The 15,102-nt window shown below is 44.3% G+C and overlaps 1 protein-coding gene across 1 annotated transcript in view; it reads right to left on the bottom strand.

The window, feature by feature from the left end:
• The window catches only part of MAPRE2 (microtubule associated protein RP/EB family member 2), a 97,412-nt gene extending 90,812 nt beyond the window's left edge, over nucleotides 1-6,600 (bottom strand). The window contains exon 1 of the mRNA XM_071419142.1: nucleotides 6,542-6,600. The gene's annotated coding sequence lies outside the window, so the exon portion shown is untranslated. The remainder of the gene's footprint in view (nucleotides 1-6,541) is intronic.
• Between the last annotated feature and the right edge of the window lie 8,502 nt (nucleotides 6,601-15,102).

Raw genomic sequence — 15,102 nt, 5'->3', positions numbered from 1 at the left:
CCCATTGTTTGGCAATCCTTTAGCTCTACAGCAGACCTGCAGACTGATCTGTTGAAGGAGAACAGAGCTGAATGAGTGGGATATCCCACCCTGACTACTTCCAACTCCAGAAAAACCTCAAAGCACACGATACTGGGGAGCATCAAATGCCAAGGAAACTCTTTGCCCTGTTGGTGCAGTCTGCTAGTTGGACTTTGAGCAGTGATAAGTGATAAGGCAGGAGCTCTCTGCTGCCTCTGTGATTAGCTTAATTACAAACAGAAGTCCCCTGTTCTCCTTGTGTGTGGGTCTATTAATACTGACTATGTGCTCATGCCATCTGCCAAGGAGCCATTTCCAACTTTACAAAGCACAGCAGACAATACTTGCAGGTGCTTGGAAATGTGTTTATTTGGCAATTAAATCCACAAGCCTTAAACACAGCTGAACAATATTTACATTTGCAGGTACTCCTGCAAGACAATGTCTTCTGAACTTCTATCAGAGGTGAAGAATTCCAGACTCTGATGGAAATCCAGAGATGCCTTCATCTATTGCTTCCATTTTGCTTCCTAGTCCATGTTTTTGTGTCTGGCTAGCAAATATTCTTGGATGCAGAACTGTAAGGGATGCCACATTCCCAGCAGAGATGAGTCATGAGATCCAAGGTCAGTTTCAAGTGCCATTCTGCAAAGAAGCTTCCAGAATGCACATTCCTACTTATTCTGAATATAGTAATGCCAAACAAAACACATTGTTTTCCTTTGATAAAACATAACACACTTTACTTGCAGTCTCATTTGAACTCTGAAGAGATTGTTACCACTCTGTATTCAACCCAGGATTAATTGAGGCATAAAATAGTTACCAGATCAAAGCCTATTTTAATAAACCTCCTCTATAAGGAGCAGCCTGAGAAGATATTCAGTCGTTTCACATTGCATGTTGTACAAACTAACGATGCAGAGAGATGAGAGACACATTTCCCCTGTGGACTTCAATGATTCTATCAAGATTTACTAGATTAAAACAATTTAGGTGTCTAAAGCTTACAGCTGATAGACCTGTTGTCCTACATCCTTCTCAACTGTCAAATGTATGCAGTATTTGTATTTTCTGGCAACTTGATGTATTTATTTGCTTTGGCATTGGTGATTAGACCAACCTGAAAGTTTTGCATTCATGTATATGGTAGATTATCCAGTGTTAGACCCTAATAATTTTAACATTTAAGGAAAAGAGTAAACTTGAATAAATGGTGTACTCAATATCTGAAATTGCTCTGCTGAAGAAATGCTACTGGCTTCTTCCCAGAAGGGGGAAATTACATGGTGAGCCATTCTCAGAAGAGATCAGGTTAAAGATTAAGCTTCTACTAAGAGAACCTTCCCTGAACTTTAAATAGGACATATTTGACATCTGGGGCTTTTAAAACCTTTGGGGAATGAAGCTGGTTGACTGTAAAACTCTTCAGCACAAGAGAAGAGTTTCTGGGACTGAGGCATTCAACCAAGATCACTGAGGCTCTCTCCCCAAATTTTGTCATGTTTTTATCTTCTCTACTACATGTCCTCCTCCTCCTCATTATCATTGGGCATCATTTTGGACCACTGTGAAGAGCTGTCCCCTCTCTAGGGCAGCAGTTGCTGATCATATTTGAGCATACTTGTCCCTTCTGAAGCCATTCTCTTGCTAGAGGGGCTCTGTTAGCAGCATTGCTTTTCTTGGGTCCTTTTAAAACACTTTTTGTTCATGGCCATAATATAAATAGCACAAGGCAGCCCTGCTGCTGACACTGGGCACTGCTCCCAGAACAGGTTTGTGCCTTAATCCCCTCTGCCCTGCGACTGCGCGCTGGGGTTGCGCTCCAGCTCGTCGGGGACAAACACAACGTGAAACTGTTCTGACATCCAATTAAATAATAATATGATAAATGCTGTCCCTGACACCTTTCCTAGAACATTCTTGGTTTTGGAATATTTTCCCAGCAGTTCAGATTTTGCATTCTCCTCTCCCCGCTCCTGAACCCTGCTGCCAGCACCCTTTCCTGTCATCTGACTTTCCCAAAGGCAGAAGACGACTCACTGCTTCTTCCTTACAGTCCATGAAGTGTCTTTTCAAACCCCTTGAAAACAGCACCTTGCCTGAGGCTCTTTCCCCACCTTTCCTGCAGGCAGACTAACCACCAGTTTCTCTTGCTGCCCTGAGAGCACCCATTGCTCTGCCAGAGGTCAGTCTTCAGGTTCACTGCTCCTGGAGACACACGTGGTGGAGGCTGTCAGCAGAGAGGCTCTGCATGATCCATGTGGCAAAAGCTGTGCAGGGAATTGCCCACATCCCCTCACCTTTCCATCAGTGACAAATAAAGCCCCACTGAAACTGCAAGGATTTCACATCCACAGCTGTGGCTTTGCTCAGAGGAGCTGGGCCAAAACACTGACTTATATACACACACGTATACCTGTACCTGCAGTAAAATAACTAATATACATGAAGGTGCTGGAAGGCTCAGGATTTCACTTAAACTTCACCCAACATCACCATAGTGCGTGCCATCATGACAGAGTTGTCCTTTGGGCCCCCAGTGACTCAGAGCAATGCTGTCAACATGCTCCCACTGGGGCTCTGCATCAGCTGCAGCTCCCCCTCCCATGCTTCATGCCAACATCTGCCCAGCCCAACTCGCTCTGACACAACCACTTGCAGTTTTTAACATGATATAGTATCACTCTCCAGAGCTGCCCGAGGGAAAAATGCATTCCACTCACCTAATTGCATTAGTCTAATGTTTCTCCCTCTTTTGGAATTAAGCTATTAAAAAAAAAAAACAAAAAACTTGACTGTATTAAGGTTTCAGTGTTGCAAGGCTTAAGGGAAAAATGATCAAGATACAAGCTATTGTAAGGTAAATTTGAACTATAGGTTTCAGCCAAAATTTGAGTAATTTTGAAATCCCCCAAAATTATTCAATGTCCCTGTTTGGGTTGGACACAGTTCTTTTTCTTCTTAGTAGCTGGTACTGTGCTCTGTTTCTTGGATTTAGTATGAGAATAATGTTGATAACACATGGATATGTTGGCTATTCCTAAGCCAAGGGCTTTTCCATGTCTCTTACTCTGGAAGTGAGAAGCCACACAAGATTTCAGAAGGCTGCACAGTGAGGACAGCATATTTAATATTAGTGGTATGTTATTATTGCCATATTTTGTTTCAAACCTTAAATTGTTCTTAACCATAAGGCTTACTGTTTCTTTCCAATCCTCTGCGGGGGCGGGGAGTGAGCTGCTGCATGGTACTTAATTGCCTGCTGGAGTTAAACCACAACAATAAATTATTGTGGTTATCCATTTGGGAGGGTGGGTGTGGTGTGGTGGAGGGGATATAATTTGTTTTTTAACTCCTCCTAATGTTTCACTGGCATTTGGAAGAATGTTCAAAAATAATACAGAAAAATGCCAGATAGCCAGATGACAAATAGTTGAATCCAATACTTGGACTTGTAAGAGCTGAGAGAAATCTGATTGGAGAGTTCCGTCATCAGAGAGGGGCTTTACATTTAGAACATCAGTAAAACTGAGAGAGGCCATTGCAAACAAAATCATAAGGCTGAAATAACTGTCCCAGCATCATCAATGCATGGGTTATTTCCAGTGCACTTTAGACAGACTTTATGTGCTCCCAAGTGAGTGATGCCTGCTGTCCCTGTGGACAGAAGCTTCTCCTGCCTGAGAAACAATGGTGATGACACAAGAGACCCTTTGTTTCTCAGAGGAAGCGCCATGCTATAGGAGGACTTAACCTTCAAGAGTCACAGAAACACAAAATTACAGGAGGGGCAAGGCTGGAAAACCACCCCAGTGGCCATCTGGTCCAGCCTCCCTGCCCAAGCGGGTTCATCCTAAAGCACATGGCACAGTATTGCATCCAATTCTTGAGTCAGTCTCTCAGTGAGGGAGACACCACAACCTGTCTGGGCAATCTGTCCCAGGGCACAGCCACTGCACAGTAAAGAAGTTCTTTCTTATGTTCAGGTGGAACTTCCTGTGCATTAGTTTGTGCCCATTGTCTCTTGGCCTATTGCTTGGCATTCCAAGAGGAGCCTGGCTCCATCCTCTTGACACTCTTCCACCAGTTATTACAGACATTGATGAGGTCCCCTCTCAGTCATCTCTTCTCAAGGCTGAACAGGCCCAACTCCCTCAGCCTTTCCTCATCAGAGGGATGCTCCAGCCCCTTAATCATCTTCATAGTCCTCTGCTGGACCAACTCCAGGAGCTCCAGGTACCCAAACAAACAAACCTGACAAGTGGCCAAATGCCAAAAGTTTTAAATTAGCAGAAAATCTAAATGATCAAATCTGACCACCAGGTGTTCTGATACAGCCTGACAGGACAATTGGCCAAGTTACACCATCCTCCCTCCCCTGGCACATCTCACAAAGTGAGGGCATAGAAAAATACCCATATTTTCCTGTCTCTGCAATATCTCCAAAAGGCATAGATGTCTCATACACACCAAGCCTGCAAGACATTGACTGCCCCACCTGCTGCTGTCCCTGACTTTTTCCCTTCTTAATAAGCTGACCTTTCTTCCTTAGGAAACTGAGGTACCTCATGGATTTTATATGCTAAGTTTGAGGCAGACTGAAAGAAACCATTCTTACCTTCAGGAAAAGTAAAATTTATCAATTGCTAACCATTTCTGAAGCCCTTGGTTGAATCTAAATAGATTTTATAACATCTTAGTCAACTTTCCCTACTAGGGACAGTATGAAACTTCACTATTGCAGCAGAACCATACATCTTGAGTGACTTGGATTAAGAGTTTCCTGCAAGTCAAACCCTCACCCACAGGATAAGGCAGTAGGTGAGCTAAGGGGTCATAACCCTCCTCTCCTTGACTTTGGGGATGATTTTCACTGCAAGGGCTTCAGCAACAAGAAGCCATTCAATCTCAGCAGGGGTTGCTGACAAGCCCCGTGTGAGACAAAGACAGTTTGTGCTCTTTGTACATTCTCACTCACTGGGCAAAGCCCCACCCTGCACATCCAGTTGTGTGAGTAAAGACATAAACAAGGATTAAAGCAGGGGTCCCTGTACCTCAGAGAAAAGACACAGAGTGAGTGTGTGTACACCGAGGATTTGGAGAGCATTCAGCTCATGACTTGGGCATCCTGACATGACAGTGTGTACAGCTGCTCATACAGCTGGTGAATAATAAATACCTCAACATGCCCTTGAGATGATACTTCTAAATACTTAGCTCTTCACTGAAGCAGTCAAAAGCCTGACTAGATTCACCCTGCAACAGTGTTTCTGTAGAAGTCTTTACATGGTTCATTTGACTTTTAAAAGAGATTGTCTTTTCTAGAGCAAGCTCAACTTACCAAAATAACCTTTGAGCTGCACAAGGCTTTGTTTGAAATACTTACCATTCTGCTATTTCACTTCTCAAATGTCATCTCGGTCTCAGTGTTTATCTTCTCTTAAAACATAGCAAAAATGTCACAGTATTTATTGTAAAAAGTTTTCACCTTCTTTACAGCTTTAGATTTCTTGCTACATTAAGGTATGAGTTATTAGCCCCAATTCATTTGCTACACGCTTTGGGGCCACAGATAAAAAGCAACTATTTCTTTGGGAAGCAATACAAAAAGGACTGTAACTCACTATAGTTACACCATCCTCCCTCCCTCAACTCAAAGAAAGCACCAGAGGGTTGTTGATTTGAATTATCAGAAAAAGCTGTTTAAAATGAAAAAAATGGTAGTAGTTGGTTGGGGGGGGGGGGGGGGGTGAGTTTGTTTTTTGCACAGCCTCACTCAGTTGTGCCACTGCTGCACGGGAAGCTTGTGGCTTCAGGTAATGTTTATATCCACCCACAGTGCTGCATCCTTCCTCGCAGGAGCTGTCACCCTTGGTCAGTGCATACAGCATGCTGAATCATCAGGCTTTTAAGTGCTTTCCCTGGAATGGCATTTATCCATACGTAGCTTTCCTACCATGCAGCACACTGAAGGAAGGGTCCGTCACCAGAAGCTGTTTTGGATGCTTGCAGCTCAGCAGGGACATGCAAACTGGTTTTATATCGAAGCACTTTAAATTCATGAACGCAGCGCACCACAGAGCCAGCCAACAACTCTCCCGCTTCCCAACTATTCACAGCAACCAAACAAACACACAAACACGCTTCTCGGTCCTGCAGCCCGCTAAATACTAATTAGTCTCTAAGTGATGCAACCCAGCATAATATTCCCGGGATTTCTCCGGCTTCAGTGCCACCGGATAGCGGACTCGGTTCGAGTCAGGAGGTTGTTTCAGCACCGTCACAGCGCTGAAATTTCACTTCCTCTTTTTTATAAGAGCAGGGAGCAGTAAGCTCCTCTCTGCTTCCCCGAAGTACTTTCGGCCCCGCAGGCAGTGGGTGAACCAGGGCACCGGCCATCGCCGCCCTCCGCCCCGAGCTGCCCGCGGGCGAAGGGATCGCTCCCGTCCCGCTCCCCGCCCGGGGCTCACGGAGCCGCTCCCGGTGCCAGCGTGGCACAGCCCGGCTCCCGCCTCACCTGCTCCGCGCCCCGCCGGCAGCAGCCGCCTCTTTTCCTTTCTCCCGCCCGCCCCGCTGACAGCCCGGCTTTGTCCGCCCGCCCCTCTCCGCTCCGCCCCGCGGGAGGTGCCACGGGAGCCGCTCGGGCACGGCAGCCGAGCCCCGGGACAGTGCGGGCCCTGCCCTGCCAGTGCCGCCGACAGCATCCCGCCCGGCGGGAGCGACTGCGCCCGGATGCACCTACTATTATTGTTGTTACTTTGTTGCTGCTTTTATTTATTTAATATTTCTAGATTAAAACTTTTTCATTTTTCCTTCCCTTTTTCCTTTTCTTTTTCCCTTTCCTTTATTCCTTTATCCTTTTCCTTTCCTTTATTCCTTTCCTTTTTCCTTTCCTTTATTCCTTTCTCCTTTCCTTTCCCTTTTCCTTTCCTTTATTCCTTTCCTTTATTCCTTTCTCCTTTCCTTTCCCTTTTCCTTTCCTTTATTCCTTTCTCCTTTCCTTTATTCCTTTCCTTTATTCCTTTCCTTTATTCCTTTCCTTTATTCCTTTCCTTTTTCCTTTCCTTATTCCTTTCTCCTTTCCTTTCCTTTATTCCTTTCCTTTATTCCTTTCCTTTCTCCTTTTCCTTTCCTTTATTCCTTTCTCCTTTCCTTTCCTTTATTCCTTTCTCCTTTTCCTTTTCTTTATTCCTTTCCTTTTCCCTTTTCCTTTTCTTTATTCCTTTCCTTTATTCCTTTCTCCTTTCCTTTATTCCTTTCCTTTATTCCTTTCTCCTTTCCTTTCTCCTTTCCTTTATTCCTTTCTCCTTTTCCTTTCCTTTTTCCTTTCCTTTATTCCTTTCTCCTTTTCCTTTCCTTTATTCCTTTCTCCTTTTCCTTTCCCTTTTCCTTTCCTTTATTCCTTTCTCCTTTTCCTTTCCCTTTTCCTTTCCTTTATTCCTTTCTCCTTTTCCTTTCCCTTTTCCTTTCCTTTATTCCTTTCTCCTTTCCTTTCCCTTTTCCTTTCCTTTATTCCTTTCTCCTTTCCTTTATTCCTTTCCTTTATTCCTTTCCTTTATTCCTTTCCTTTTTCCTTTCCTTATTCCTTTCTCCTTTCCTTTCCTTTATTCCTTTCCTTTATTCCTTTCCTTTCTCCTTTTCCTTTCCTTTATTCCTTTCTCCTTTCCTTTCCTTTATTCCTTTCTCCTTTTCCTTTCCTTTATTCCTTTCCTTTTTCCTTTTCCCTTTCCTTTATTCCTTTCTCCTTTTTCCTTTCTCCTTTTTCCTTTCTCCTTTTTCCTTTCTCCTTTTTCCTTTCTCCTTTTTCCTTTCCTTTATTCCTTTTTCCTTTTTCCTTTCCTTTATTGCTTTCCTTTTTCCTTTTTCCTTTCCTTTATTCCTTTCTCCTTTCCTTTCCCCTTTTTCCCCTTTTTCCCCTTTTTCCCCTTTTTCCCCCTTTTCCCCCTTTTCCCCCTTTTCCCCTTTTTCCCTTCCCTTCCGCCGGTGGCGCGGTTCCCGGGGGAGCGCAGCCCGGCACCGCGCAGCCCCCGCGCCTTTCCCGCAGCCGCCGGTCCCGGAGCGCCCGTCGGGCGGCGCCGGGGCTGGGAAGCGCCTCCAGCATCCGCCTCTTGGCCGGCTGCATGCCCACGGCTCGGCTCTGAGGCCGGCCGGACCCGCCGGAGGGGCAGAGCGCAAGAGCCGGCTCTGCAGAAGGAGATGCTGATTTCCACAGGCTCTCTCCTAAATCACTCCCTGCGGCAAAACCGTCCCACCTGCTCTCGGAAGCGGAGCTAGCCAGGGAAGCTGCCAGGCCTATCTTTAGATGGACTGTTAGTCATGGGCTGTTAGTTAGATGGACTGCCCACGTGGAGTCTAGTGGTTTGTGCTGTTAAGCTCTGTGCCATGTAGCCATAAATGCTGAGGGGAGGTGATTTCTGTGTAGGATGGTTTTTCCTATTTTTATAAGGATGCCTATCAATTAAGGCTTGGAAAAAAAAAAAAAAAAAAAAAGAGAAATAGTGCAGAGTCTTCCTGCCCTTGCCGTGACACCTGGTATTTCCCCCAGGAGTTATGTCAGGGCACATCATTTACATGATGATGAAATTTAAAATGGGGGGGGAGAGGGGGGAAGTCCCTCCCAATCCAAGCTTTTCTGTCATTATCCATGTCAGAGGAAACTGTGCCATTCCCTTCTGAACTGCTCTGTGTGAAGGCTGGGATTTACCTTCTTCTCCAATGTTTATGGGACTTCTCCTGCTGCAGGGTTTAAAGGACCCCTATGTCCCTAGGGATGCATAGACCCCTGACAGAACTGGTACAGCAGCTCTGTTGTCCCAATGAACTGACAGAAAGAGCAGCCTGGAAATGCCATGAGAGATACCCATGGAGCCTCCAATCCTTCCCATTGCTGGAAAAAAGAGACCACCCCCTTCTTTAGGAGCAGTTTAGGGCTGAACTTGAGGTGCAGATGTGTTCACCACCACTGAGTGGCTTGGACCCTTTGCTCTGAAGGGTGCAGAGTAGGGCTCATGGCAGCTAAATCTTTCAGGGCAGAAGAGCAGTGACAGGGCCATGCTGCTGATGAGATGATGCTAAAACCATGAAGCTGGGCCTGGAGGCCAAGTACACTCATGAGGTCATAGATGTCCCTTGGGGAGCAGAGGGGAATCCCAAATATAAGTGTTCTCAGGTTATGCAGAGTGGTTAGCCCCTTAAAAACCTACCATTCAAAACCAAAGGAATTTTCTGGCTTTTTTTTTTCCACCTAAAACCACCTGGATTTTTTCCTAATCCTGTTGCTTTGTGTCATAGTGACAAAAACCTATTTCTGTGCCTGCAGAACAATTAGAGGATTTTAGTGCATCTGCAGACTGCATTTAACCAAGTTTGAAGATCAAAAGATATGCTATTTTTGTATGGTCTTCTCTGGGACTCAGCACAGCAGTGTTTGAGGCCCTGGTGGATGATTTTGCCATCAGCATGTGCCTCAGTATTTCAGGAGTTGTAATCCTCATGGTGCAGAAGGGAAACTGCAGTGCTGAGAGACAGACTCAAGATAAAAACTACCTCACCTATGAGCACATCCAGTCTAAATGCCCACGGGGAGATCTGCTGACTCAGGCATGGAGCTTCCACTGGTCCCTCTCTCCTGCTTGAGGCTCCCAGCAGCAGAGCTGAGAGATGTATTTGGTCTCAGCTGTGGCCAGGTGCTTCCACATCCATCACCAGGCTGTGTGGGCAGCATGGCTCACCCTGCACACCTGTGATTTCCTAAGCCTAAATAGCCTGGTCTGATGGATATCATCTCTCACAGCCCTCAGGTATTGAAACAGCCGAGAAACAAGAAGTTTTAAAACTAGAGAGGCTCATTATAAGATCCATGTAAGGTCTGTGGATTTATCAGTCCCAGAACATGGAGGCTGCTGTCTGTGAGACGTCCTGACATGTGTTTCCTTCCCTCAGACACTTCCCATGTTTCTGTTTTATACCAAGGCCAGCACAAGAGGCACTGCCGCAAAAACAGTCGCTGCTGTAGTCCCTCTGCAGGCAATTTTGTTTCCCTTGGCAGAGAGATGTCAGGATCATGCACATTCCTGAGCATCACAGGCATCCTGGACAGGCTAACAATACATTTGTGGCCAGTTTGGTTTTGTGCCATTTTCCACCAATGGTGCTGGAAGTAGCAGCTGGTGCTGGGCTGAGAAACTGTCTTTACCTACCAAAAGAGTTTTTAAAATGAACATTTGTCTCATCTCTAAAGCTGGATGTTTGTTGGCTATCTCTTAACAAAACCTGCTTTGCAGCAAGCGAAAAAACAGAAGGATTCCAAGTTGACAAAGGAAAGGTCAAAGCAGCACACTTGGGTCCCAGCTTTCCTTCAAACACAGCAAGAGAAGCACCTGCAGATACAACTGCAACCTGCTCAGAGCCTCAGGGAAGTGCATCCATCTTCAACTGCACTCTGCTTCCAGGAAGAAAAAGGACTTGCAGTTTTTAAGAGCTCTTTGCACATGATCTCCAGTCGCTGATTGAAGAGTTGCAGTTAGGTTACAGGACATCAGCTCAGTAGAATTTATTACCAAAGGCTTTTTCCTGAATTCCTTTGACCCTGCAACCTCCTTGAGGTCAGCCCAGTGCAGGGTCATGGCTGAGGAGGGAATATGGCCCTTTCAATTTCATTCTTCATAGCTGTAATTAATTCTCTGCATCATCTTCATCAGTGAGTGCTGTTAAAGGAGGAATAAAAGGGCTATCAGTCTGTTTAATGCAGAAGTGATTTAGATGCTCTTCTGCTAGCTTTTGGATCTGACCCATTACACAAATCCACAGTGCAAGCCAAGTGTGTGGTTGAGTCTTCTAGCAAGGACATACACTTAAATATCCATGTAAATACATCTATCTGAATATAAAACTTAGCATTGTCATTTGCAAGTGCTTCTCTCTTTCTTCGTTTAATATTTCATTATTCCTGGATAGTGACTGTTTTTAAACTTACAGTATCCCAAAATATGTCAGATATTTCCCATTAAAACAAAGGATAGAGTTGAAATTAACATATCTTATACATAGCAGCAGCCTTTGTTTACAGAATATATAGAAAACAAATTTGTCTCAGGATAAGTAATAGCACCTCCTAAAAGTCACAATTAGCCTATACTGTTGTTTTGTAGAACCTGTTAAAGGAATTGGTTTTTTTCCCTCATGCAAAATTTCCACTCTAAAAAAAATAAAAACTATTCAGACTTTTTTTCCCTCCCTCTTCTCCCCTGACCAACTGTCCTCCCAAACCACATTTCCCACAAAATGTTGCATTTGGCCAAACCTTACCATTTGGTATCCAGAAACATCGGAGGAAATCCTCAGGAAACCATCCTCTCTTTACTTTTGCTCATTTCCCTACTCTCTTCATTGGGATGTTTATTTACTTTTGTCCTTCTAACCCAGGTGCTCCCAGGGTGACAGGAAGCACTGAGCAGCCCACAGGGAGTGACCCTGCCCAGCACCCATGAAGGTTCATCTGAAACCAAAGAATGAGATAAATTGTCATTGTCCCCTGGCATGCACCATCACGCTGCAAGCCTGCAGCCCTGCACACACACCTGTGTGTCCCCCATCACCTGTGTGTCCCTTTGAAGGGGTCTCAGTTGTACACAGTGCCTCTGCTGCCTCTTTTCCAGTAGCCACAGTGAGCAGAGAGCAGGGAGGGAAGGGGAAGGAGTGAGACTTGTGTTATGCTGACAAGGTAATCTGATAGATACGTTTCATGGTATTTTTACAGAAGGCTTTTTCTCTGCCAAAGCCTTCAAAAAACAATCCCCAAATGCATTAGTGGGCTATTAAATAGTTTGGTTGGATACACACAGCCTATTTTACGTGGTGTGTATGAACAGGAGCGATATATCAGCTGTCACTCTTAATATTTTATAGAAATTGTTGGGGGTTAAGTCTGAAAAGTCTCACTGAAGGTTGTCACCTTCTGTGTTCTGTTCTCAAAGGCAGGCTCAAATAGAGCAATTCCCAGCTCATACAGGATATCATCATTTGCTTCTGTTGCCATCCAAATCCATTATTTCCAGTAGGGCCAAAGCAAGACTTTTTGGCACAGTCCTGTCCTCACTCACCTTGCTTGCATCAGGGAAGGGCAGCATTAAGTGGTAATTGTCTCAGCCCAGTTCCAGAATTAAAAATGAGGTTCTTAGCTGTATCTACATATTTGCCCACTCTACCAGCATCCCTGGAGAGCAATCCCTCTTCTCTAACCTCTCTATGGCCCTGATATCTCCTCTCACTAGAATGAATGAATGAGTTTTAAGAGTGCATTTAATTTAAGGGGTTAGGACCCCTTTATGAGGTCAGACCCAAGTGCAGCCTTTTAAAATGTTTTTCTCCAGGGAGGGAGGTTTTCAAAGTCTGAAATAGTCAGATAGTGGAGATAAATGTATTCATTTAAAGGAAATTGACAACATTTGAAAAAAATAAATAGATGCAACACTCAAGTTCTTTGTAAGCATTTATGGAATGGTATCTATTAAGGTCCTTTTCAGGAAAGCTGCTAAGTATGCACCACATATCAGGCACACATCCATTTTTCTGACTAGGATGCTTTCTTGAATGTATGCCAAACCCCTGATTTCCAAAGGAGTGCACAAAGCCTTCTTAGCCAGTCTCTTCTGATTCACCTTTGACCATATTTGAGATTGTCTTTCTTTAGATGGAAGAAGTTTTTTATCAGTGAGAGCCTGGCTGATCAAGTTGCTGAAGTTGTGATGCTAAATCTCTCTGGGTCTGTCAAGTGTGAAAGATTTTTGCAAGGCTAGGGACTGCTTCCCTGATACCAGGAGGATTTCTGAATTGGATTGTCATTATATAAGTTGGGAAAGAAGAAAGCTCCACAAGATTAATCTAATACTTGTTGGCACCAGCAGAGAAAAATTAGCCAGCAATTGTATTGGCTGGCAGGAGATTGCTGTTTGGAAGGTGGTTGTAGAGCAAAAAGGAGCCCCACTGTGCATGGGGACAGTCCCCAGCTGCTGGGACCTACCAGATGATAACCAGGGGGAAATACCTTGAGAATGTGAAAAGCAGTGAGGCTGAAGATCTTCTTTCCTTGGAAACTTCACCTACCCAGAGATGGGATCATAGTGGTATCTGTGGGGCAGAAGCAGATGGATGAGCTGACACTGTCTGTGGCACTCAGCAGAGGAGGCAGATAGTACCTCACCAAGTGTGATCCCTGCACCCCTACAGCACCGTGGGAAGTGCTGCTCCTGAACAGCCTCAGGGAAAGCAGAAAAGTCTGACAAATCATTCTGTGACTCTCTGGTTCTGTGGAAATGGTTGCTAATGGCAATGTGCCATGATACAAGGTCTCCTCACCCTCTACAGGTGGCCCCCAAACTGTGCAGGATTCAGGAAATCTTCAGTTTTGAAGGGCCAGAATTACCGTGATTACAACTGAAGAAATTCTGCTCCCCGAGGGAATAATTAGGCAGCTGAGTTGAAACTCAGTGTTGAGCCACACTTTCCCTTTACAGAGGTTTTCTTTTGGAACTTGGAGGGTAATTCCTCTTTGAAAACACTGAGCACATCTCACTGTAACAGATGCTGGAGGGAGCCATGTTGTTCTTTCTGTGACTCTCAGGAGCGGAAGCAATGATATGAGGGGTAGAATGAGGAACCATCTCATCTGAAAAAAACCCACTTTTTTTCTTCCTGTAAAGCTGAGGTCACTTTGGGTAATCACAGCAGCAAGATGCAGTGCCATAAGCAGATGCAAAAGTATGCACTTCCTTAGTGGAATGGGCTAAAACAATTTAGTTTATGGCATCTGACACTGAGTTTTTCCCTAAATAAAGAAGCATGAGTAATCAGATATCTCCTGTTTTAGTATTACCATAGAAACAAGCCATGCAAGAAGTAAATGAACTGTGTGTACAAAGCTGGATCAGGTCCTATTGAATCTGCAGGAATAAAACCAGCAATGGCAGGAAGAGTTCTGGGGACTGAATATCCCAGTCAGCAGAGCATTGAAAGCCCCTGACATTGTCCACGCTGCCACCATGTGTTTCTTTGTTCTCGATGAAATTAATTCTGTGCACTATCCATGTGCACACATTTGGCTGTCTCAGAGTAGTGACTAACAGTAAGAGAACAAAAATGAACACATGTTTTCCCTGTCAGGCCGTAGATTTTCTAGGAGTGGTTCACAAATTATTTTGCTATATAAAATATGAGATTCTATTAAATATTACTTTTGAAATGATCTATCCAAAGTAGTAACTGTTAATATATTACAGTGGCTAATAGGGAAAATAATGACAAGTGACTAAACCTTTTCCCATGGGACTGAGCAATTTGCATAAGCAATGCCTACCTCCACAAGTCCCTTTCTCTCCCTCAAAGACAGTAAAATTTAAAGTTAAATGTCATATGACAGAAACACTCCCAAAAGGAAATAAGGGACTATATGAGCAAATACCATCATTGTTGAACTTAAAAAGCTCCCTGGTTGTCACTTACATAAAAATATAAATATTTGTGCCATCCTAATAGCACAAGAAAGAAGTGAACTAGAGGTCTGTACCATGGCTGCTGATCAGGGTTACAGCTTCAGAGGTTCATTGAAAATCCAGATATGCTGTTTCTGTAGAATAGAAACTTGTGTATAACTGCTGACAACACATGTATCAGTGTAGCTAAAGTGATTTTGATGCTGTCAATAACAATACTTACACAGGTAACAGAGATCTCTAAAGAAAGATGGATTAATATGAGATGGTGAAAGCAGCTCAGTTTATATGGGATTTAATGGAGTTCTTTTGAAATGCTGTCATAAATGCAGAAAAGCACAAGTCTGGAGAGCTATAAAGGGCAGACTCCTGCAGTTCTGGACTTGCAGTGCCCTGCTGATGCCAAAAGAGCAGCTTCTCCTCTCAGTCATGATAGGAAAACACATCCTATATCCTTGCCCTACACCATTGCCTCCTTTCTCTCCTGCACCCCGTGCATGTCTCTGTCAGCAGGTGCTGTGGTAGCACAGCACTCCAGCAACAACATATTTAAATTGTCAGGGACTGTATTTTGCAATGAGCTGAACAT

This window comes from Agelaius tricolor, unplaced genomic scaffold (assembly GCF_023055355.1).
Source record: "Agelaius tricolor isolate 1412-34295 unplaced genomic scaffold, bAgeTri1.0.p SCAF_2, whole genome shotgun sequence".
Lineage (NCBI taxonomy): Eukaryota > Metazoa > Chordata > Aves > Passeriformes > Icteridae > Agelaius > Agelaius tricolor.
This window is presented reverse-complemented; position numbering and strand designations above follow the sequence as displayed.